Source organism: Saccopteryx leptura, chromosome 2 (genome assembly GCF_036850995.1).
Source record: "Saccopteryx leptura isolate mSacLep1 chromosome 2, mSacLep1_pri_phased_curated, whole genome shotgun sequence".
NCBI lineage: Eukaryota > Metazoa > Chordata > Mammalia > Chiroptera > Emballonuridae > Saccopteryx > Saccopteryx leptura.
Window position 1 is genome coordinate 279,418,571 of NC_089504.1, and position 21,947 is coordinate 279,440,517.

At 49.2% G+C, this 21,947-nt stretch overlaps 1 protein-coding gene and 1 pseudogene across 7 annotated transcripts in view; both read left to right on the top strand.

Annotated features, from left to right (window-relative positions):
• PLEKHA6 (pleckstrin homology domain containing A6) overlaps window positions 1-21,947 on the top strand; it is a 147,244-nt gene that overhangs the window by 33,268 nt on the left and 92,029 nt on the right. The window lies entirely within an intron of this gene.
• LOC136393994 (large ribosomal subunit protein uL3m pseudogene) lies at window positions 7,588-9,102 on the top strand (annotated as a pseudogene).

The following is a 21,947-nucleotide window of genomic DNA, read 5'->3' on the forward strand; positions in this document are numbered from 1 at the left end:
CCTTTTGGGAATCCCTCGACCCACACTGGCCTGAAGTAAAGCTCCCTGCTCTGTGGTTCTTTTCTCCTTCAATGGTCTCTTTCACTCTTCCCTGCACTTACTTATCAAGTGAGCTGAGCATGTACTGTTGGGACCTTCCTAACTCCTAAATCCAGCTTCGCTACTTCTCGCACTTGCCACGGGTTCCCCCAGCACATTCCCATGTAAACCTTCAAGACCCTCTAAGTCTCTGCTCCATGGGCCAGCGGCATCTACACCACCAAGGAGCTGGTTAGAAATGCAGGATCTCAGGATTTACTCCCAACCTACCAAATTAGAATCTGTTTGAACGAGGTCCTCCAGGAAAGTCACACGCACATTAAAATCTGAGATGTACTGCTCTACATATTCAACTTGGGGTAGGAGTGAGGTTTGGGGGGAGAAGAATCCCGTCTTCCAGGATCTTGAAATCATTCTTACTGACTAGGCTCCTGGGGACAGACATAACACTGTTTCCAGGATATTTGATTACAAACTCCCACATTCCCCATTTACTTCTTGAAATGCCAATAAAGAGGTTTTTTTATAAAACATTCATACATTTTAAAAATCTAGATTGTGTTTTCCCTCTTTGACTAGTAACATGCTCTTGAACATATCTCAAACCTTTGGACTATATGTACAACTGGAATCTTTTAAATGTTAAATGCAGGGCTTTACATTTATGGTATATTTCATTTTGTTCATGTTAGGCCATGATTTCAGAATTCAGTCCTGATTCTGTGTATGGCAGCCGTCCCTCCCAGCTGTGGCTTTGTCAGTAGCAAGTCTGGTAGCATTGTCTCCTGAGTGTTTATGTAAATCATGGATGGAGACATGGAACGGTGGGGTCAGGAATGGACCCCTGTGGGGCGCCACTGGAGGCTCATTCACTGGTTCAGTGTTCGGTGTTGAGCCTAAGAGCTGCATCCCTGTCATCAGACAAGCTGATGGGAGCTCTGCTCTGCTGCCGCTGCCTTTGTCACCTCTGGCAAGCTATCACTGCCCCAGACTCCCGTTCCTTCATCTGTAACTGATGAAATCGGAGCAGTCATCGGCATCCCCTGGGGTAGATTAAACAAATGCCTGTGTCTGGGCCCCACCTCTCACCCACAGATCCTGATTCAGTTGGTCTGTAGTGGTCCCAGGCCTCAGTATTTTAAAGAAGCTCTGGGTAATTCGAGTGTGAATCTGGGAGTGAGAACCACCGGATCAGATGATCTCTAAGGTGGTGATCTGTCTCTCTGATCTCAGGGCCTCCCCAGCAGCCTGGTCAACATCTGCGGAGGCCTCTGGTCCCACATCCCGAGCTCTGCGGGCTGCAGTCTGTGGTTGAAGGGAGGCCTGGCTGGCTGGGACACAGAGTGGCATGCACTGGGCAGCCTTGCAGGACTATAGGGCACCTCTGTGGGCGCCTCCTGCCAGCTGCTTGCTCTTTTTCCCTTTTCCCCAGGACAGAAGAGTCATCTTTGATTCTCTGACGCTGGCTCCTTTCTGTGTCTCTGAGCTTGCTGCCTAAGAAAAACAGCCAAAGGCCAACATCAGTCAGTTTCAGTGCAAGTCAGTAGAGATGGCTCCCTGCCTGGTTCCCCTCTGCCCTCTGTTTCTTTCCTCTGTAACTCGGAAGGGGACAGAATCTCTAGGCCACGTCCTTCTCTTCATCCAAAGGTCACTGGTTGAGGGCTGCCTCATGCTGGTCTGCGGCAGCTCCCAGGAACCTTGTTGGCCAATATGGAATGCATACAGACCATTCCGGCTTGGCATTGGAGGTCAAAGCACCTGCATGCCCAGCTTGGCTCATGGAGCATGACTGGCGTTATCTTGTCCCATCTCCTTCCCCTAGTCACTGCAGTGGGCTTGTTAATTGGCGCCTCAGCTGGCTGATTGGCTCTAATGCGCGTGAACGTTCAGTTACCCGGCAGCCGCCTCTCAGACAGCCGTTAATTGCAGGCACGAGGGAGACAATAATTATGGGATAATGGGTGGCTTTTATGTGAGTCCTTCTTCTTGTACTGTGTCAGCAAACACTGAGGATTTGTTTCCTAACATGCAGCTACCCTGCTGAGGAGATACCAGACCCCCTTCTGCTAGCTCGTCCCTGTCTTCCAACCTATTCTAGCCCCAACCAAGGTTTTACCCACATCCCCTGGGTGACAAAGCAGGTTCCCGTCTTCCAAAATATTATCTCCTAATCCTCAGGCGGTCATGACCCTATTTTTAGTATTTGTGAGGTTGAATTGGTGCTTTATCAAAAAGCAGTACTTATTCAGCTTTGTTTAAAAAAAAGGGGGGTAAGTATAAATACTACACTCTGTGCCTTATTCCACGAACTCTTCTTCATTAATATTTTTACATAGTTGTAACGAGAGTGTAGCTCTTGTCCTGTGCCATGCATTTTCGTTTGTTTGTTTAACAGTATACAAACACTTCCAGGTATGACAATGGTCCATAAATTTGTCATTTTAAATAGTTGTAAATAATTCTGTCATGTTACTACTCCATTACTGTATTGCTGTTCTCTTATTACTGGGAATTTGGGTTGTTTCCAATTTGTTGCTATTATGAATAGCTCTGCTATAAACATCTTTACATGTTGCTGATTTCTCCCCCAGTTATTTCCCAGAGGGGAACTGAATGATGAGTTATATTGATCTGGCATCATGCTGGGAAGAGATGAGGGGATTGCGGGGCTGGTGGCTACTGGGAGAGTTTAACTGATTCCCACCCCTGTCTTTCCCAAACGGTTTCTTTTTTTCATATCTATTTTCCTGTCCATTTCTAGTATGATCCTTGCTCTGACTTCCCTTGTAATATCCCAGTTTAGTAATATAGAGACTTGGTGCTTTGGTTACACAATAGATCACTCCAAGAGGCAGTGACTTAGAAAAATAATTTGTTATTATCCGTCAGGGTTCTCTGGGTTACCTGCGCTCAGCTGGGTGCGGGCTTGGGTTGTCTCCTGCCCTTGCAGTTATCTGAAGGCTGGATGGGCCAGATGGCCAAGGTAGATCTTCACATGGCCGTCATCTGGGAGCTTAGCTTGGGCTGTAAACCTGAACATCTCATCTCCGTGCGGCCTCTCCATGTGACCTGGCCTTCCCTGAGCATGGTAGTTGGTTCCAAAGAGAGGATGACTCAAGAGAGAATATTCTAAAAAACCCAAGTAGAAACTTTAAGGCTTTGTATGCCCTAGCCACAGAAGTCACACATGTCACTTCTGTTAGATTCCATTGATCAAACTGAGTCACAGGCCCACCCAGATGCAAAGGAGATGGAAAATCAGCCCTACCTCTCTATGGCAGGAGTTGCATAGAATTTGCAGTCCTCTTTGTTCCTACACCCTCAAAGATGGAAAGCCTGTATTGATTAGCATCATACGAAGCCTATCAGCTTCTCCTTAAGAGAGGCCATACGAGAGACCTTGCTCCTTCATTTCCACTCCAAATCCTGCCCATTCTCACAGCTCAGAAGACGTGTGATCTCTTCTCAGAACCGTCCCTGATGGCCCCACAGGAGTCATCTCCCTTTTTGCATCCCTTCTCCCTCACCTTTCCAAACTCCCAAGGCTCCGTATCTTTGTTTGCCTTTGTCTTACACAGCTCTTATCACGCATCACAGTGTTCAGTTATTTAAAGGGCTTGTTATGTTGTCAACTCCTCCTCGAAGGCAGGGATTCTGCCCTGCTCTTCTTGTTAATCTCTACACCCTACCCTAAAGTCCTCATAGAGTGCCTGGCATGTAAAAGAGCTTCCCCGTTTTCATACATTGGACACCCCACTGTCTGTTGAATGAATGAGTAAATTATCTTAATGGAGGGGGCACAGAAGAGGACAGATGTTCACTGAACATTTTGTGTGTGCACTTACCAACACTAGCTAGGAGCTTTATATAAATTATCTTACTTTAATTTTTACAACCTGAGAAGTACTTAGTTGTATCTTTATTTTACAGATGTTGAAGCTGAGGTTCAGAGATGTTAAACACTATGTTCAAGGTGACATCATTAGATCCCATAGAAAGTTGTAGAGTCATGATTTGAACCTTGGCCTTTAGGAACTTTAGGGCAAATGTTCCCTCCTGTATGCTTAACTTCTTGGAACCTCAGTTTTATCCTCTGTAAAATGGGGAGGATAACACTTAGCTCACAGAGTTGTTTGGATGGTAGGAAAAAAGGTAGGTAAGACATCTAGTCCTTGGTATAGAGTAGGCATTCACTTCATATTGCTCATCGTGACATGACTTCTTGTTCTCAAGGTTTTGACCCTGTGTCTTTGGGATGTCTTCATGGTTACTCATGTAGTTGATGGAACTGCTCTGTCACTGTCTCCGGGTGTATGCAATGTTTAGTGACACACACATAATTACTCTGGTACTATGCTTCCTAATTCTCTGCCCCTGTCCCTGGGCACATGGATAGTCATTTCCCCAGTGCGACCTCCCACCTTCTCTGTAATCACGGCGCCTGTAGCCAGGTCTCAGTCAGCAGGCACTTCCAGCAGCTGAGCCTCAGGAGTCCGCCCTCTCACATTCATTGCTTTTGTTTGCTCTTTGAAAATTAATTCCAACAAGAGCTCATTAGTTCTCTTTCTTTTGCTCAATTTTGTGTTCACACGCCTTCTTTACCTCTCAGCTCTAATTCAGTTTTTAGTCTCTCCCGGTCTCGTCTCAGACAAGGACCCCACTCAGGATGGTTCTGCAGTGGCGACGCGTCGCTGGAGGAGTCATGACCTGGACTAGAAAGGAGGCTGCGGTGCTGGAGGGGGTTCCTCGGTGGACTTGGGGACAGTGGTGATTTATGTCTTTCCTCCCCTGATGCCCTTCCCTCTCAGTGCTCCAGCTCTGGCCTCATCATTTTCTGGCTTGAGATGCTGCCCAGCAGGGGAGGAGCTGGCTAGTCGAGGCGTCCACTAGTCTGGTCTGGTCTCTGTCCCTTCATTCCAAGCTCAGTTCCATCTCCCACTCTCCTGCCTGGCCACTGATATATAGCGTTGAGTTGCCAGGATCACAGAAGGCAGAGGAGATTAGACATTTTTTTCCTTAACTCTTGTCATACCCTTCCTGCTAAAAGTCCAAACTGAAAAGTCTGGGAATCCAGACGGACTAGAGTTTCTTCACATTCTTTTCTCCCTGCCTCCAGGCTCTCCTTTCCTGTCAGTGGGGGTTGTTTGGTAGGTGGCCTGGCTCTGGGAGGTGAGAGGAAGGCCATCCCAGCAAGCCACTCTGTCCAGACCCTGCTCTCATTATCACTCTGGTTCAGCACTAGAAGGGGGCTCCTCACAGGCAGCAACTAGCTTTTGTTATTCTGTTCCAGTCTGATTCTGTCCCTGGATGCCTGGATTTTAACAGATCTTCAAGTGCAGAATAGCATTTCCTGTATCCATGTGGATTTACAAGTACTATGTCCTTTGTGTCTACAAATTTACGGTGGGGTGACCAGAGGAGGAGGAGGGCAGAATGGCAGGCAAGTGGACCAGTGCATGATTCTGAACAACACCTCTTCACCCCGCACCTCCCCATACCTTCCACGGAGTCTGGCCTGATGGCCTCAGCCAGAAGTGACCTCTCCTTTCACTGACTTGTAACATTTACAGGAAATTTATGCTTTTAATTGTAGGGTGGTAGTAGAAGATTAGACTGAATAGATAAACTGGGGCTAGATTACATAAGGTCTTGCACTTGAAGCTAAGAAATTTAGCCTCTATCCTGTAGACAGTGGAGATCCACTACAGGTTTGTGAGCCAGGGCATGACTGAGTTGTATTTGCAGAGAGCAGGGAGACCAAATTCAGAGGTACTCTTCCCTCTCCAGGACAATGGGACTGGGGGTAAAAGTCCAGGCAGGTTGCTGGCTCATGTCTAAGGCTGCATTACAGATGGGGAAGACTGATTGGTAATGGGGGCTTCTCGGGACACAGCGAGAGCTATTTCAGTAGCTCAGGGGTGAGGCTGGGAATCCAAGTCTTAGGGACAAGTTGTAGGATGAAGTTAAGTAGGTGACTGGAGGCAGGAGGGTTAGGACCAGGGCATAGGGGATCAGGTCTAAGGGGGTACGAAACCCCTTACAAAGCCTCTCTGGACTCTAGAGACATTTATACTGGGCCACTCCCATATGCCGGGGCTTTTGCCCTGGAGCATCTTAGAGACACCTTTTAAAGTTGACATGGCAGGATTATTTGCTGGCTATCGAAGTAGTTGAGGCACGGTGACAGGGGACTGTGGTAGAAGAGTGGCTGTGTAGGGAGGGATTGAAAAAAGGGTATAAATATGCCCATGTCACACATGCACCATCCTCCCCATTGCGTGGCTCCGAATAACTAGCCCTTCCCTGTTCCCCCCGGGGGAGCCGGCCCTTACCACCTAGACAGAAAAGGGGGAGGAGAAAATGACACTACTCCCTGTCTGTCAACTTTATCCCAAGGTTACTTTTATCTCTACACTGTAGTCCCTGGAGCTGGGGGCTGCCTGGTGTTACCCAAATGTCTTCTTGCCTTAATTCAGTCGCTCTGACAGAGAGCAGAGAAGGATGTGGCTGCCCACTGCAGCTTCAAAGATGCTTTTGGGAGAGGGGATCCTCCTTCAGACTGTTCTCTAACCCTGAAATACAGCCACCCTCCCACTACCCCAAGAGGGTCCTTCTCTACAGCCTTTCTCTGGTGAGCAAGGGAGGGACCTTGTCCAAGGGGCCCGGCCTGGCTGTCTATACATTGAGTGGAGTCGTCTGTAGTGTTGGGCTGAGGCCAAGCTAAACATCTCCCCACCAACTGTCCCATCCATCCTGCTTTTCTGGCCTGGCTGGGGATGGGGGGTGTGCAGGAGTGGTTGTCTGTAGGTTAACCCTTGGGAGGCCAAGGGGAAGAAAAATGTCCAGGGGGAAAGTGTTTCTGTCTGTTTCCTAGAGAGGCAGTCTTGTCAAGTCCAGATGGCAGGCCCAGAGCCCTCCTCCTGTGGTGGTCTCATCAGAGAAGTTGTCTGGATAGTTGGGGTCTCTGCATCACTCCCTCTGTCAGCACAAAACTTTTAGATCTCACTGAACAGGATGAAAGGGGGCTTTGCTTTCGCTTCACCCTGCTGGTGGCCCTACCTGGCTCCTCCCTCGGAGGGGCGGTTGTGGCCTTGGTCTTGTTCCCTGTGCAGAGGGGGTGTCTCAGCGCATCAGGGCTACAGCCTGTCTAATCCACACTACCTGTGTCACCCCATCCCAGCCTGCCCCCAGAGAAGGTTCTGGAGACGGGGATTCTCTTCCTTCTCCACTCCGGCCACAGTTCATATCATACTTCTTTTGGCCTTTTGTGTTCAAGACCTGGGGATAAATGACCCAAGGCTGGACCTCCTCAGAGGGACCTTATAATCTTATCCATTCATTCATTTACTTTCGAGGGACCTTATAATTTTAAATAGGATAATTAAGATGTAATTGTCCAGCAGGAGCAAGATGAGTGGACATTTCTTAGTTTTTTAAGGGAATGTATGACCCGGGAACCCCCACCCCACCCCACCCCCCGCTTGCTATGGAACAGCCTGCTTTTACCCTGAATTTGCTCCGTCGAGAGATTGGTTGCTGACCCCGGCCATGGTAGCCCGGCAGGTGCACTCCACAGAGCGCTGGAGAGTAGAGCCGAGGGGGCTCCTCCCAGAGAGCGGGGCAGGCCTGAGCGTTTGTGTTTACCACCTCCTCGAGGGCCCAGGCCTGGGCTGCCCAGGGGTGAGGGCCAGACTCTGAGCGCCAGAGCAGGTTCCCTCAGATGTCAGGTCATCTCCTCAGAGCCCACCTGTCAGTCAGCTGAGGAATCCGGATTGTGACACGAGGCTTCTTCCCTCCTGTGGATTTGAGAAGCTACAGTGAAAGCAGTCGGGGCCAGCTCCCAGGGGCTGGCCCGGCGGCAGGGCCCGGATGCCATCTGGGGCTTCGGGAACAGAACAGAGACTGGCCTGTGGTTAGGAGTCCCCATGGCAAGAGTGTTTCTTGGTGGGACAAGCATCTTTCTGAAGCAAATGTCCCATTTGTTAAGCAGCTGGTCTCTGATGAAGATAAAGCCCAATTAGCAAGTAAACCGTGTCCTCTGAAAGATGAGCTGCGGCCCATGCACTCGCGGGAGCCAGGTTCTGCTACAGCAGCCATGGTGCACTGACGCTGGACATGATGCGTTTAGGGATTAAAGATGGTCAGAGGCATGTGGTCACATAACTTCAGGTTTTGAGACTGTCGTGTCCTAAAATATACTTCAAAGGAAAACAATGATAGAAAAATGGCAGCCCTAACTGTAGGAGGAAAAAACCAAAACCATATCCCATTTCCAGAAATCCCCCTCTGTATTAGAATTTTACCGAGAACTTAAATTGCCACCAAAACAGAAAACTAGCCTGACCTGTGGTGGTGCAGTGGATAAAGCATCGACCTGGAACGCTGAGGTCGCCAGTTCAAAATCCTGGGCTTGCCTGGTCAAGGCGCATATGGGAGTTGAGGCTGTCTGCTCCTCCCCCTTCTCTCTCTCTCTCTCTCTCCTTGCTCTAAAACAAATAAAGTCTTAAAAAAATAATAGAACCCCTCCCCCCACCCCTAGAAAACTCAAATCTTCCGTGTAACAGAGAATGCTGTAATTAAGGCAGGCACTCCTCTTTATACTGCTCACTTCCGCCCAGGACAGTATGTGGACGTCACAGCCAAAACTAGTGGCAAAGGTTTTCAAGGTGTTATGAAATGATGAGGATTTAAAGGCCAGCCTGCTACTTATGGTCAAACGAAAACTCACAGGAGGCCTGGAGCTCTTTCAATGGTGATGTTGCTAGAGTCTGGCCTGGAACTAAAGAGCCTGGAAAAACGGGAAACATAGATAGGACAGTATTTGGACTGAAAGTGTGAAGAATAAATACAAAGCACAATATGATCTGTGTAAATGGCTCTGTTCCTGGACATTGAAATTGCTTAGTCAAGATCAGAGATTCTAAACTACCTGCCTATAAGGATTTCTGTAAGAATCTACCATTCAATGCATATTTTCCTGGTGGAGATGAAGAGGAACTACCAGAAAGTCTGTAAGATGAAAATGTGTGTCCACCCAGCATGCCATCTATTACATTTGCCTGACCTCAGTGGACATGGGAGTACCTTGTCCTTCGTAGCTTTGATGAGCCAGAACAACAGGAGAGCCAGGAATTCTATTTTGCTTTCTTAGTCACAACAACATCACACTTGTCACCTTTGTCAAAGGTATAAATATTCATCTGCCAATCGAATTATTTTTATTTAATTTTATTTTTATTCAGTGATAGGAGGGGAGGCAGAGACAGATTCCTGCATGCACCCTGACCAGGATTCACCCAGCAAGCCCAATAGGGGGCAATGCTCTGCCCATCTGGGGTGTTGCTTCATTGCTCAGCAACTGAGCTCTTCTTAGTGCCTGAGGCAGAGGCCATGGAAGCATGCTCAGCACCTGAACCAACTCACTCCAATCGAGCCATGGCTGCAGGGGGGGGGGAGAAAGAGAGAGAGAGAGAGAGAGAGAGAGAGAGGCAAGAAGTGAGAGGGGGAAGGGTGGAAAGTAGATGAGCACTTCTCCTGTATGTCCTGATCAGGAATTGAACCTGGGACATCCATACACCGGACCAATGCTCTACCACTGAGCCAACCAGCCAGGGCTGGAATTGTTTTTAATTACCACATTAAATTAATCAAGTACATTGGATATGCCAAAAAAAAGAAGTAGTCAATGTGTATAAAAAGCTGTGCAAATGTCAGAGATTATTAAGAATATTATCATACTGGCCTGACCTGTGGTGGCACAGTGGATAAAGCGTCGACCTAGAATGCCGAGGTTGCCGGTTCGAAACCCTGCACTTGTCTGGTCAGGGCGCATATGGGAGTTGATGCTTCCTGCTCCTCCCTTATTTCTCTCTTTCTTTCTCTCTCTCTCTCTCTCTCACTCTTAATCTCTCTCCTCTCTAAAATGAATAAATAAGTAAATAAGCATACCACAATATTAAAAAAAAAAAAGAATATTATCATACTGAGGAGAGCCAGGGAACTCTTATAGTCCTAGGTTTCAGCCCTAACTCCTTGTGAAGGTCCCAGCAGCCACAGCTTCTTCCCAGGGTGGAGGAGTGACGAGAAAGAGCCATAGGGTGTGACTTGCCTGCTCCTCTTGGCCTCCCACTTAAGGCCAAGCACTGGATGGTTAGAGAAACTCCATCAGCCCTCAAATACAAATCCTAGGGCCAGATCATGCTTCCCTGCCCTGTCCCTCTGTCCCTTTCTTCCTTATTCTTCCTTATTGCATTTCCCCTGATAGAGCTCCTGGGCAGGGTGCCTGGGGCCTGGGGGGCCTTGGTGTTCTCTGGCTTGGATTGCCCTTTGCCTTCTCCTTATTCAGATGGCCTTGCAGAGCCTAACGGAAACCTGCCCCCTCCTTCCCAGGTGTGGCAGGAGCTCTCGTTTATGGTAACGATACCTTGCATTTATGGACCGTGCCTCTGTAAGCTGGAGCATTTTTCTCCCTCAGCCTGCTCCCATGGCTCTGGAGGTGCAGGCAGAGGGAAAGGACCTGGTGGCTTTTTAACGGAGCCTGAGAGTTGGTCAGTGGCTTGTCTGAGGTCACACAGCCAGCAAACAGCAGAGCCAGGATTTGAGTTTCAGAGTTGGGATAGCCCTGTGATTAGTCATGAGGTTCCTCAACTGTCAGCTAGGGACTTGTTGGCTGGCTATGGGTGAGGACTGATGCCTGCTTGCCCCAGCTCTGGTGTGGGTTGACTGAGCTAACCTTGGGCCCTGTAGTCCCTGAAGGTCAGTGAGTGTGAGGAGGTGGGAGGGGTCACCTTGTGACTGCCCAGCATGGTCATGAATATGGAACAGGAACTTTGTATGAATAATACTAAATTAACCCTGTGTCCCTTTCAGCATTGTGCCCCCAAAGGGCAGGCTCTGGGCCAGCTCCCTCTGGTTCCTTTGATTGGCCCCTGGGTCTGAGGAGGAGCCTCCCTTCAGGCACTCGGCCCTCTGGAGGCAGGTGGATCAGTCCACTGTCTCTCTTCCAGGAGCAGGCTGCTAGGAGGTAGGAAAGGGACCAGCTGGGCCATGAGGTGTGTCTGCTAGCTGGTGCCTGCACACCCCTCCTGGGTCGTGAGGGCAGGGAACGCCCTCTGAGCAAACTGTCGAAACTGTCTGGGGGACCTGGAGGCGTGAGTCTGTGGAGTGAGTGTGGGCATTTGCTCAGGTCATTTGTTCCTGGGGGCCTCCGACCCTCCCTCTCCCTCTGTCTCTCCTCAAACCTTACTGTTGCTTTCTTTCTCCCCTGCTCTCTCTCCTTTACTTCCTCTTCCTTTTACTCAGTTATATCCTCAGCTCTGGAATGTGCCAAGCCCGGTACTCTCCTCCTCTGTTTCCTCCCTTCCCAGGCTTCTCCAGACATTTGCAGTCCTCTCCTCTCCCCTTCTGACCTCTCCATCCCGTTCTCCCTCAGTCTGCTCTCCTCGCGCATGAGCTCTGCGATCAGCAGCACCAGGAAGTGCTAAGGGAAGGACCAGCCTGGGAGGTGCCCGCTGTTTGCCCAAGGTGGGGTTGGCGGCAGCCTGGGCCCCTGAGCTGGGCTGGGCTGGGCTGGAGTGCAGGCTTGGATGTTTGGCACTTGTATGGCCTGTCCTTCCCACAGCTCCTTCCTTCTCGCCCCATCCCCTTCCCCACACTGGCGCCTAATGGAGGCAGAAAGGCAACAGGCACTTGATCTAGTTACTGCAAATGCTGCTTTGCAGGGATACTAGTTCTTTTAAAGATCCTAGCCTAGTGAGAGGCTTAGTTCAATATGGGGCTGGAAAAGCTCTTAGTTTTCAACTCTGAGCCAGATTGGGGGAGGAAGGGGAGTGTGGGATTTCGCCTCAGATGACTGAGTGTGTCTCCACTACTGTCCTGTGTGGGGACCGTGGGAGGGCTGTTTCTCTCCTGTTGTACAGGCCCTGCCTCTGTCAAGGGCCCGCGGGGGATATAGCTGTAGAAATTGAGGCCTAACTTGTTGCAGGGGAGCTGCTGGAAAGGAGAAAGCAGCCTGGAGGTCCTCTGCCACCGTGTTCTTAAGGGCGGGAGAAATGGGTCCGAGCCAGCAGCGTGGACAGCTCAGTTTACTGCACTGTGCTTATGTCACCACAGTGATGATCATGATGATGGGGGGGGGGGGTCTTTATTTTAAAAGCTTTTCTTTTTTGAGAGAGAGTCAGGAAGGGAAAGAGGGGGTTGCTTTCGCTTTTGTTGTGCATTGATTGCTTCTCTTAGTGCCTTGACCAAGACCGAGTTGGTGTCCCCTTGTGCAAGCCAGCAACCTTGGCCTTTTCATGCCAGCGACATTTGGGTTCAAGCTGGTGAGCTTTGGGATTGTGTGGACGATTCGTCCTCTCAAGCCAGTGACCCTGTGCTGACGAGCCTGTGCTCAGAGCCAGCGACCTTGGGGCTTCAAACTGGATACCCAGTGTTCTAGCTTGATGCTTTCTCTACTGTGCCAACACTCGTCAGGCTAAAAAAACCTTTTATAAAAGTAGAGAGAATAGTATAATAACCACCATGTACCAAGCTTCAATAGTTTTAGTCATGTCATGGCCAATCTTGATTTAGATATACTCCAAGTCCTTTTTACCTTCTGATAATTTTGAAGCAAATCCTAGACAGCATATCATTTCATCTCTAAAGATAGAGGCTTAAAAAATCATTATCATACCTATACAAAATTAATAATTTCTTAATATAATTAAATATTCAGTCAATTTTCGTATTTCTTTGAGTATTATATGTTTTTCCCTAGTTTTCTTTTTAGCTCTTTTTAATTTGGATCCAAATAAATGATATATTGTGACTGGTTATTATCGTTCTTAAGTCACTCTTAATCTATAGATATTCTTTTTCTCCTTTATTTTCTATCTTGTAATGTTTTGCTGAAGAAACTGGGCCATTTGTCCTGAAGAGTGTTTAACATTCTGGATTTGGCTGATTGCATCCTCATTTTATCATTTAACATGTTCCACTGTCCTTGTCTGTGTGGTTCAATTGAAGGCTTAATCAACTCAAGTTTATTTATTTGTGGGGGGTGGGAAGCAAGAATCCCTGGGTGGTGGTGTCTATATCTGTCGGGAGACAAACAATGTGTGGCTGTCTCTCTTTTTGTGATGCTAGCAGCCTTGATGACTATTGCCTAGATTCGTTAATTCATTACAAGCTAATTGTCTATTAATGACTCTCTCCAATTAGATGTTACTTCTTTCATCCCAGAGTAAGTGATCTCTTACTTTGGACAAAGGCCTCCTTCTCTGGGAGGTGTTGTTGAGGAGGCCGAGGCTCCATGGCAATGGGGTTGCCCAGTCCCACCTGTCCTGGGCCTCTGTGGATCGGTAAGGCAGGCATCCCATAAATGCCAGGTTGGGAGCCCTGGAAAAAGTTCTTTGCATCTTCGTTTAGTCACACTTCAAGTCTCTGTGTTGATGGAGTCAAAGCCCGAGATACTCCAGATAACTTTTCCAGTTAGCTGTGAAGTGCAGTTCAGGTATATTTAATCAAGTTCATTCTCAGACACAAATCTGTGACTATACCCTGCACCCACCCCTGGCTCATATGCCTCTCAGCTACCTCATACTAACTCTTTGTACTTATATGATAGTTTACAGTTTGCCGAGCATGTGCGTACGCACGCGTGAGGTTAAGAGGGAAGCGCTGGGGTCAGTTTGCTCGAGTGTGGTTTTGATCCAACACTGTGTAGGTGCTTGCCCTGGGCAAGTTAGCTAATTTCCCTCTGCAGCCCTCCCTCTACTGACCTTACAGGGTTGTTATGAATAGTACCTTAGATCAGCGGTTCTCAACCTGTGGAAAATACATATTTATTATACAATACATTTTAAAATAAAATATTTATTTCCGATGGCTTTAGGCGACCCCTGTGTTTTGGTTGTTTGACCCCCACCGGGGTCGCGACTCACAGGTTGAGAACCGCTGCCTTAGATAATGTAAACAGTGCCTGGCACATAGTAGGCACTCAATAAATGACAGCTATTGTTATTTTGAATCATCTGCTCAATCCAGTATCTAACTGGAAAAATCTACACATACTACCTAAGGGCAGAGTAGTGGGAGATGATTGAAATTTGACTGTATGTCATAGATGTAGAATTGTCTACTACTTGTTCTGAAATTCATCAATAAGGAGGTCCAAGTAGCCTTTTTCTTTTTTGTATTTTTTTCTGAAGTGAGAAGCAGGGAGATAGAGAGACTCCTGCATGCTCCCGACTAGGATCCACCTGGCAAGCCCACTAGGGGGCGATGCTCTGCCCAACTGGGGCCTTGTTTCGTTGCAATGGGAGCCGTTCTAGTGCCTGAGGCAAAAGCCATGAAGTCATCCTCAGTGCCTGGGCCAACTTTGCTTCAATGGAGTCTTAGCTGCGGGAGGGGAAGAGAGAGATAGAGAGGAAAAAGAGGGAGAGGGGTGGAGAAGCAGATGGGCGCTTCTCCTGTGTGCCCTGGCTGGGAATCGAACCCGGGATTTCCACATGCTGGGCTCTACCACTGAGCCAACTGGCCAGGGCCCCAAGCAGCATTTAATAGCAGTTTCTATCCTTCTTACTCCTGCCAGGATCATCTCAAAGTAGCCAGGGCTCCAGCCCATATTTTAAGGATGTTGAGGTTTTTGTCCAGAGAAGACAAGGAACTTGCTCTCTGAAACAGTCAGAAGATGTGACTGCAAAGGGAGAGCAGACCTGGCCACCCTGGCTCTCTGATACCTGCTCTGTCCTTGCCCTAAGAATGGGAGCAGTGGGGAGGGGCTGGAGGACATGTGGTTTGGCTTAGACTTGATCTTGTATTTTTCCCTTTTGGAGGCCTGGGCTGTCTCTTGCCCTTGAGGAGGCCCCCTGAGGCCTCGGGTCTAGAGAGCCAGGTGATCAAACCTCCTCCCTGAGAGCTTCAGGTCCCCCGGGGCCCGGCACAGCTGCTTGCCCATCGTTCTGTGCAGATCAGGTATGGAAACCTGCAGTTAGACAATTAAACACAACAACCTGCCTGGGCAGAGGAGGTGCCAATCAACCACAGGGCTCTCGGCCCGCTCTTTGGCATAAGTGGGCCAGAGACTGCAGGCCAGGAAGGGCTCCTGAGAAGGGGCTTAGAGAGAGAGACTGGTAGGCACCAAGCTCGTTTGTCCTGTGTTAGCTCCTTATCACTGGCTATTTCCTGTAACTCTCCATGTTCTGGGCAGTACAGACAAGACACCATTCACGGCCTTCGCGGAGACACAGACAGGAATGGAACTGAGGATAAACAGGAAGCGAGGCCTCAGTTCCAGGTGGGAAGGAGAGGCCGGAGGGCTGGGCAAACATAAGCCAGTGCTGCTTTCTTAGGCATCAAAAAAGGATACTAGTACATAAGGAACACAATGAAATGTTATATTTCTGCTTCACTGGGCTCCCGCCTGTTACATCCTTGAGCTACTTTTCCTGGGAGCTCAGCCTTGTGACTTGAGCATGTGAGCTGAGAGTGGCAGAGTTTCCATCCCAGGCGGGGGTGGGGGGGTTGGGGAGACGCAGAAACCCAAGTAGCTTCTTTGTCCGTAAGTTCATACTACAGAGGCCGCTCTGCAGAGCGGGCTTCTGCCTGGACCGTTCCCAGCCTACGCACAGGACCCCAGGGTCTGGGCAGTGAGCGTACAGCTGTGACCCATTAGAATCGTATAGCCAGAATGGGAATGATGGGGACGGTAGGTGCTGAGTGAGGTCAAACTGAACTCCCCTCTGAGTCTCAGTGCCTAGCTCTGCTCTGGCACACAGAAGGCTCTCATGAAATGTGAATGGAATGGAATGAATGAATGAATGAATGAATGAATGAATGAAGCAGTCAAGGAGAAGGAAAATAAACTTGAGTACATTTCCCCTTAGACTCTTTTCATTCCCTAGCTTGAACCTAAGGGTTGGACTTAGGGTTTAGGGCAGTAAAAGCTGCTTGTTAGAAATGTGTTCTAAGTTGAAGTAAAGCTTGGTTATCTGTTCCACAGAGCTCTGCTTTGTGAACAAACTAGGATTTTGGCTTCTTTTCTTTCCCTTTTATCTCCCGACTCGGCATGTGCTCACTTGCCTGGGTGTGTGGGGACACAGAGTGGGGCAGCCAAACATAGACTGAGCATTGGGAAGGCTCTCAGTGCCCTCCTGTTCCTCCTCGGGTCCTGAGTCTGGGTCTCTGAACTCCATTTCTGTCCCAGTGTGGTACGCATAGTGGGCACTGATAAAACAGAGGATGAATTAAGAAATGACTGTAGCCTGACCCGTTGTGGCGCAGTAGATAAAGTGTCGACCTGGAATGCTGAGGTTATTGGTGCAAAACCCTGGGCTTGCCTGGTCAAGACACATATCAGAAGCAACTACTACAAGCTGATGTTTTCTGTCCCCTTCCCCCTGCCCACTGCCCCCTGCCCCCTGCCACTTTCTCTCTCTAAAATCAATAAATAAAATCTTTTTAAAAAATGACTGTAGTTGGCAAAGGCAGAGGGAGAAGCTCTCTCTTGGCTTCTTAGGCCCTGTTCCTTGTCCTTGGCCCTAGAATAGGACACACTGCCTTTAAGGGACAGAGGAGCTGAGTATCTACTCATGCCCTCTGGTCTCCATGAACTCAGGGGCCCAGTCTGAGTCTGGGCTCTGTTTCAGCTGGCAGAAGGGGCAGGGAACTAGAGCCTGCCCTTGGCCGTAGAGAAAGTCGGCTACAGCAGGACTGGACACGTCAAGTGCTTAGCAGCCTGCCCCACAAAGCAGCTTAAGGGAAAATGAAGTGGGTTCAAGCCAGGGGACTCAGCTCGCTGAGCTGGACCTGTTCAGGAGGGGCTGGGAAGGTAAGGAACGGGGCACTGCCTCTTCCTCTGCTCTGTCCAGTCTGTAAGGTAACGGCAGCTCAGCTGTGTTTGGGTCGGAAGCCCGGAAATGGCTATTCTTGCTTCTCCCCCTGCCCATCCTTCACCCTTTATTTGCCTGGACACTGAGCTCTTTGACACACTAAGTGACCTCTGGGACGGCCAGGAAGCGGAGTCCTGCTTTGTGGCCTCCTCCCGGGTTTGCTCATGAGCTGTTCTGAGAAATCGCCAAGAAAGACCTTTCTCAGGGTCAGGGTCCTGAGAGACCTCAGTTTATTTCTAACAGTATCTTATCCTCCAGCTGGGAAGGTAGACTTACCCAAATCTTTTAGAGGAACCAAAGCCTGGTGAGGCCGGGTCATGCCCGCAGTAACCAGTGCCAAGGGCTCACCAGGACAGGCGTGGGGCACTCGGCTTCCCAACCTTAGATACCCGAGCCCTCAATATTTCTGAACATGAAGATTCCATGTGGTGCCCATGGATCCTTTGGCAAACCAGAGGCTTATTTCATGTATGAGCCCTTTGGTCGGGTGACGAATTTGTCCTGGTTGGCCTGGAACTTTCTCCATTTTAGCATTGAAAATCCTGCATTCAGGGACCCCCCTCAGTGCTGGGCAGACTGGGACAGGTGGCCGCCCTATCCCTGGGGATTCTTGCTCTGCCAGCCCTCTGAACTGGTCTGCAGTTGTCTGTGCTGCTTAACTCACGGGAACCCCTCTTCTTGCCATTCAGCTCCATGCTGACCCCGGAGATCTGAACTCAGATGTTGCCTACCCAAGGTGCATGAAGCACATCTTCCCTACCTCCCAGGCACTAGAACCCAATCAGGACGCAATCAGGACATTTGATTTTCTCTGCCTGCAGCTGGGCTGCCAGGTATAGCCTGGAGGTGGCTGCTGCCTGCTTACAGTACCGTGCTCTGATCCTGATCAGATCTTGCATTTCCGCACCTTCTCTAAATAACTCCCAGTGTGGTCTGGTCTCTGATCTCCTTTACCCTAACACAGTCCCTATCTCAAGGGATAAAGAAGCAAACAAGCAACATGATATCCTTTTAATAAATGGGGAAGCTGAAGTCTGTGGAAGGTTTAGTAAACAACTGGCCCAAAGTTATATAGAAACACTAAGATCAGAATTGACTTGGAATTCAGCACCCTTTAGGCATGAAAACTTTAGCTTTGGTGTTTTCTGGGATAGTCTTTCTCGGTCCAATCTGAATCTTATCCCTACCAATAAAGATGTTGTTGGAGAAACCTGATGTCAGAGAAGATTATTCCTATGCTCTTTTTCTTTGGCCCCCATCTCTGTCTTGTTGGTACTGAGACTTTCTTAAGTGTGAGCCTCCTTTTTGATGGGGTCTAAAAAATTGCCAAGGCTGGAGTTGCCTAGCCCCATCCTGCCCCACCTATTCTCACCCTGTCCCATGATGTCCTGTCCCATCCCACCCCATTCCATCCCATCCCACCACATCCCATAAAGGGGTTCTTCACCAAGGACCCTCTCTATTCTATTTACAAATCGTTGTCCCAGTGACAGACATGACTTCATCGTCCCTAACCTTGCCCTCTACTTCAGGCTTGGTTGAGATGCTAGAAATTTCCTCCCACCTTTATAATCCAAGAGCCTTGGCTTTTATCAGGCCTGTTGGCAATCAGGTCAGAGGGAGGAGCTGCTGTTTTGGGGACGGGCCCATGCGAGCTGCAGGACTCTGGGGTGTGGACAGTGCAGAGGACTCATGAAGTCCTTGTGCAGCCAAACAGAGCGGGCCACCCCCAAGCTGGATTTTGTCATACCTCTTTACGGCAGAGTCTCCCGCAGGCTCCTACAGAGCCTCAGGGCCCAGGGCAGAAGTGTGACTTCAGTCCTCACTCAGCACTCACCAGAACACTCACTAAGTAGCTTGTGATGAGAACTGAGTGATATCCTGATGCGGAACATATGACCTGTCCTTGGCTAATGTGATCAAGAGCGCAGTACTGGAGGTGGTCTCCCAGGTGTCACCCTGGGTTTTTAACCTCATTCTGTCTCATCTGTAAAAGGGAGATGATAACAGCCACCTTAAAAGTTGTGAGGATGAAATGAGTTGCATTTAGAATTATGCTTGACACAAAGCAAGCACTCAAATAGCTGTTGTTATTAGTTAGCTCGTACGCTCTGCCATGTGCCTCTCTGATAAGTGGTTCATTCATTTGGCCAATATGTACTGAGTGCCCATCCTCTGTGAGGAATATAAGGACAAACTTGTTCAAACTTCCCGGTTATACAGCATTTTATAACACCCTCCACTTCTGCTTCAGTCTTCTTCCTCGACGTTGGGTGGCAGTGACAGAGGATGAGAGATGGAGCATCACTTGGTCCTATGTAGCTCTCTATGATCCTAGTCCATGTGGTATGGTACAAAGGCCACCCACCTGGGGGATGGGGGCCAGGTGACCTGAATTCTGTGGATGACCTAGCTGGTAACCAGCTGGGGTCACTTTATCTTTCTGGGCCTCAGTAATTCCATCTTTCAAATGGAATAATAAACCCCTCCACTCTTCCTGGTAGGGGTAGTGTGCAGATACAATGAGATAATGGATGTAAAAGCATGTTGCAGAAGTAAAAGTCCTCTATAAATGTCAGGTGCTGGGATGGAACAAAGAGGAGACAGTCTCCTAGAAAGCTCCCCATCCGAGCGCAGAGGCGAGCCTCCCCAGAAAGGGCCTGAAGGCAATTAACAGGAGCACAAGCTCCTGGAGGGCACTTAATGACAGGTGCCTTGCACAGTGCTTGGCATACAGTAGACACATAATAAATGCCTGGCATATGGTTGTAGATCCTTAGTAAATGTCTGTCAAAGTAATGAATATAATAAAATGGCTCCAACCAGTGTAAATGCAGGGAAGGTATTCAATTCCGAGGAAATGCAAAACAAAGGCAAGATCAGGGGTGGGCATGGTCTATCAGGGACAGCTTCCTGGAGGAGATGACTTAGATTTAGGATGGGAGGAAGAAATAGAACTTGCATTGGTAAAACAACACTCCATGAGACAGGAAGGGCATTTACAAAACCCCCGGGGCCAGTTGGCTTGGTTTGATTGGGTGGGGGTGTGGGGTCCACAGAAGAAAAGAGTGAGAGGAATAAGGGACGGTGGGACAGAAACCTTGAAACCCAGGCAGAGGGGTTGCGTGGGCAGTGGTCACAACTGTGCCTTCAGAGGAAAATGCTTGGTAGGGAAGTGCAGGAGGATGAGAGAATTGTGATGGTGATTGGTGGGGGAGTAGATCACAGGGTGCCCGTTATCTGCTGTCTCCCCATTAAGGGCAGAATCCCAGGAGTTGATAGCTCTGGATAATAGGGACATTGGGGCTGCAGGGGCCTGGGACAACCTGCACAGCAGCCACTAATGACACTTTTGAAGGTGGCAAAAGCTTTGATGTGCAGTCCATCGCTTCCCCAGGCAGGGTGGGAGCCAGCCTGGCTCATTAGAGCTCTGGGAAGCGCTGGTGCAGTGGGAAAGGAAGGCAACAGAGAATTTCCCGAAGGCTGCCTGGCCGCTAGGATTAAAGTCGTACTATCCAGAGCCTTGAGGTTAATGGGCCATTATTTCCTCCTTTTATAAAGACGTCTAGGCATGCAGGTGCTCATCTGTTAGTGTACTTAAATTGGGCAGCATGGACTAAGGGCAGGGGCCAGTCAGACAGGCCCAAGGTCCCATCTAAGCTCAGCCACCTGCTGTGTGACCTTAAGCAAGTTTCCTAACCTCTCTGGACACCACTCTTCTTATCTATGAAGGCTTTTGTCAGCATTTAAGATGAAGAAAAACAGTGTGTCTGAAGTACTGGCAACAGTGCCTACCTATTACATAGTAAAGTACTCAGGAAGGGGTCATGGTTTCTGTATTTAGTTCCTTCTGCCCAATATCCCTTATCTCCTGCTAAAGGAGAGGAGGCAAGGCCTGCAGTGCAGGGCCCAGGGGCAGCTCCTGGGGCCTGCTCTTCCTAATTCTGCAACAGCTAGTCCCTCTGAGCCAGTACTATCCTAAGAACTAGGGGCACCGGACCACGAGACTACCTTTCTCTCCTTTGCATCATGGCACCTAACAGAGCCTGGCGCAGAGCAGACTTTTACTAAATATTTGTTGAATAAAAGATGACTTTGACATGGTCCTTTAATGTTCACAGTCTAGCAGGGGAGGCAGACTTGTAGACACAGAATTAAGAAAAATAAGATTAGATGCACAGAGCGCTTGGAAACAAGAGGAGGGAAGCCCGCCTGGGTGGAAGTCAGGGGCAGCGGTAGGTCAGGGCAGGTCTGCACAGAGCCTTAAAGGATGGTGGAGCAGGGGGGCGGGTGCAGCTCCCACGGAAGGAACAGCGTGCCCAGAGGTTTAGGTGCACCAGGCAGCATGGGAACTGGAAATATGTCGGCACGGTCAGGGGCTGGAGCACAGGGAACCCTCCATGGGCTCCCGGGAAGGAGGCTGGAGAGTGGGCTGGCTTGTGAAGAGCCTTGGCAACCTTACCCAGGACAATGGATTTAATCCTTTAAGGGTTTCAGTAGGCTAGGGCACAGTTTACTTCCTCTTCTCCCTTTGTCCCCATCTTTAAGATGAGCTACCTGAAGATCAGAGAGGCTGTGGCCTGCCTGAAGTCACACAGCACATTAGCCGTGGGGTCAGAATGAGATTTCAGTGTCTTTGGCTCTCGTTAAGTGGTGCTTTATGTGGAGCACTGTCCTGTCCATGTTGCTTGATTCCTTCTACTGTCCTGTGGATGCACTCAAGGGTCATCCAGGCAGTTGTGGCCTCTGGCTAACATTCTACCATAATCTGCCTTGCAGCAACAGCCTTGTCCATTCAGAGAGCCCAGGGTGACTGAGCCCAGACCCCCTCCCCTGCCCGGTTCTTTGGCACAAAGAGAAGCCACAAGATCCCCTGGAATAGCTTCCTGCTTCACTTCCAGGTGCCTGGCTGCCTGGCACGAGCCAGATTTGGCTTGAGGATTTGTTTTTCAAAAGAGATCAGGCAGAATTTGCAGTGCGATGGCATTATTCTGGATTTTTAAGAGAAGGCCAAGAATCCTCTCTGCCCCCATCCTA